A 3,406-nucleotide genomic window follows, 5' to 3' on the forward strand; every position below is an offset into this window, starting at 1 on the left:
ATCAAGTACATATACCAAATATTGATATGGAAACATGCTTTCGCATTTTTCTATGTAGGAATCCTATTTATGACTCATGACACTTAATGACATGAATGTCAGAATCAGATCGCATCTAATACTTTATTACGTGGATAATCTTCGTATATTTTTCTTAAAAACGTATCTGTAATTTTGTTTTTTGTTGTCTATTTAAATCTAATGTCACGCCTCTATTATCTAGCGGTTTAGCACATCGCCTCATTTCCGATCGTCGCAGTATCAATTCCTTGCACGGTACAAATATTTGTATACATGATTATCACTGTTTGTATCGGTCTAAGTGTTGTCTATGTATTATGTATATATTTACAAAAATATAATTAAAATAAACTGAAGTATTATTTTTATATTAGATGTGACCCATAAGACAAACTCTACTTAGCTAGAGAATTGTTCGTAACTAGGTGGTGTCGTGTGAAGTCCAGGATTATCATTATTATAATAATCATATAATTTCCTTATTTCTAGATAGACAATCGTAAGATTTGTAACAAATGCCAGCCGTTTAAACAGAGGGAGATTGAAATGAAAATAAATTCCGTAACTATTGCACCGCTGTGAGATATTTTTTCACTGTTTGAAGGTCAGTACATTATTTCAGAATGATAAACATTGAAAAATCCACTCAAAAGTATTACTATTAAAGACTGATTTAAATAATTTGTAATCGTAAATCACTATATAATAATATAATCTTAATTATTAATATTATTATATAGAGTTAGTCGTAAAGAGTACACTGAAACTTGTACTGTCCATTTTACGTAATTGCAATAAAAAATAAGCTTGAAGCTGAAAGCTGAAACGAACTAAACGGTTACCGCTTGCCATCAGCTGTCCCACCTGATGGCAAGCGGTAACCGTTGCCTATATAGATGAACAGCACACATACATCTCGTTATTATGAGTCACCCGGTATCACAAATATCTCATGTGGTAGTGGCAACCACTCATGAATTGACATTCCAAAGAACTAAGATGACATGCCTCTTATCCTGTAATTTAACTGCCTACTCTACATCCTGCAAGCGAAACAGCGTACCAAGCAAGCTGCTTAGCGGAAAATCAACCACTTTCATCAAGCAATAAAGTGAAAAATGAAATATTTTTAAAATTTTCTTACAAAATTGTACAACATCACGTAACATTTTATACGATGACTAAATTTCTTTGCTTCTTTAGGATATTATTTTTAGATGTTTATTTTTCAATTTTAAATGGCTATAAATAATGCTTGATATACAGAACAATAGTGTCCTAAGTTTAGCTTAGTATGTTTGTAGTATACTTTATACTACCTAGTTAATAGTAAAACCCGGTGATGCAGGTAATCCTTTCAGAAAATTGGTAACTGATTGATAAATCTACACTCACATGACATCATGAGTCTCTAACGAGCACGTTTAAAGATCTCATTACGGAGCATCTGTCAAATATCTGCCGAGATCCAGTAGCTATATATTTCACTAGAAATGTGGCAGCTTTTTTCATCGTTACCAATAGAAGTTGGCTCATTAATCATTTGTTGAATGATAGCCCGTCTGCGGCGAACATGTTTTTTGAACTATTGTATTTTTGTCAAATATAAGAGGAAAGATAAGTCTCCATCTTGATTTTAACGAAATTTATTATGGTACGCTGTAACAAAGAGATTGCCGATAGTAGGACTGGCTTCCGAGGGTATGTGATGTTCATTCAATGAAATATCATTAAATGCGACTTATAAATCCAAACATGTTTTATAGAAACGTGTTTTGTACATATAATTTTTGGTATGTAATTGAAATAGCAAACATTCTGACGTTCCAACTGATGATACCTAAGTGGGACGGTCTAAAATGTCATCGTCGTATTTTTCTTTCCTTTCCTTTCTTTCGTGCATTATCACTTTGAAAGATTCTAGATTATAATTATAATAATAATCTTTATTTGTCTCAAACAGAAACTTTTTACACAATACAACTATTGCCCATAGAATAATATAATTTAAAAACAAATTAATGAGACAGAACGGTCTATAACTCAGTGAGGGCAGTGAGTCCACCCTCTCTGCTATTCTGTTATAGCCTTAAATATTAAGTTTTAAACTTCAACTAACAAAACAAACATAAAAATTGACAATAACAAACTTAAATGTATATAATCTAATGACAGTCATAGTACAATGCCACATCTCGACTCTCAACTCTCAATCCCAACAGCATAACAAGCTACTTTGGAGGTATATTGTACAAAGACAACTTTGGATAAAATGTACCTAGGTAAAAGTAACCTATAGAAGTAGAGAGTATAGTAAGAACAGAGTGCATGAAATTAAAACTATTTATGATTATTTTTAAAATGAATAAATCATAAATAATAATGAAATCAGATAAAATTCCTTCAATAAAATAAAAATAATAACCTCATAACAAATAGTTATGATATTTTTAAACTTTCGCTTTCAGTGCTCATTATTAATATAGTTTTAACACAAATAATTTCATGGAAAATAATATAATACTCCAGTCAGCTTATGACGACGGCAACCTAGTTGAAACGTTGAAAGAGGTAAATATCTTTGTTTACCAGTAAATTATTCGTAACAAATACACAGTACACTTGACAAATAAAAAATATATTTAGTTTTCTAAATAGATAAAAACTATACTCGAATTTCAAACAACGTTTTTTTAAAACGGATGAAAACTGTAATTATGACATACGAAACGGGTTTACCTGCCAACAAAATAAAAGGTGTATTCAAAATTTTAACTACCAGTGTAACGCGAGTCCCACCGTAATTGACTAGCAACTCCCAATTTGATTTCTGTTACAAATTGGCTAACAAGAATTATAAACTAACGATACCTAATACCGGAAAATATTATTATTTGTATTTTGTTTCAAATCTATTCCATTCCAAATCTCTGTTTATCCGTAAAATAGTACTAAATATATATATATTTTACTTATTTTCAGTAAACTACTATTAACATTTTAATATGTAAGTTATACAGTAGAAATATGATATGCTTAGTTTATCACATTACTTACGCTTTGTAAAAAGCTCTACCATAAGTCCACCTATTTCAGCCGCCAAGCAGCTTACTTTTTAAACAATATTTCAGTTAAGGGGTTCAATAAGTCAGTGAAGTTACAGGGTATGGTAATATAAGTCATATATAATTATGGAGGAATAACATCTTAGGCCTCTGGAATGGTAACACATGGATTCTTACAATCAAGTAGCCCATCAGCTTAGCCATTTCAATTACAGAAACAAAATAATCGTGAAATAATGACAGCTATCAAAATGTTCACATTCTTGTGATTTATCTCGTTTTTACTGGTTGCGGGAAACTAATAGGGTGTCTTTATATTT

The sequence above is a fragment of the Achroia grisella genome, unplaced genomic scaffold, assembly GCF_030625045.1.
Source record: "Achroia grisella isolate CSIRO2021 unplaced genomic scaffold, CSIRO_AGI_Agris_v1 utg25498, whole genome shotgun sequence".
NCBI lineage: Eukaryota > Metazoa > Arthropoda > Insecta > Lepidoptera > Pyralidae > Achroia > Achroia grisella.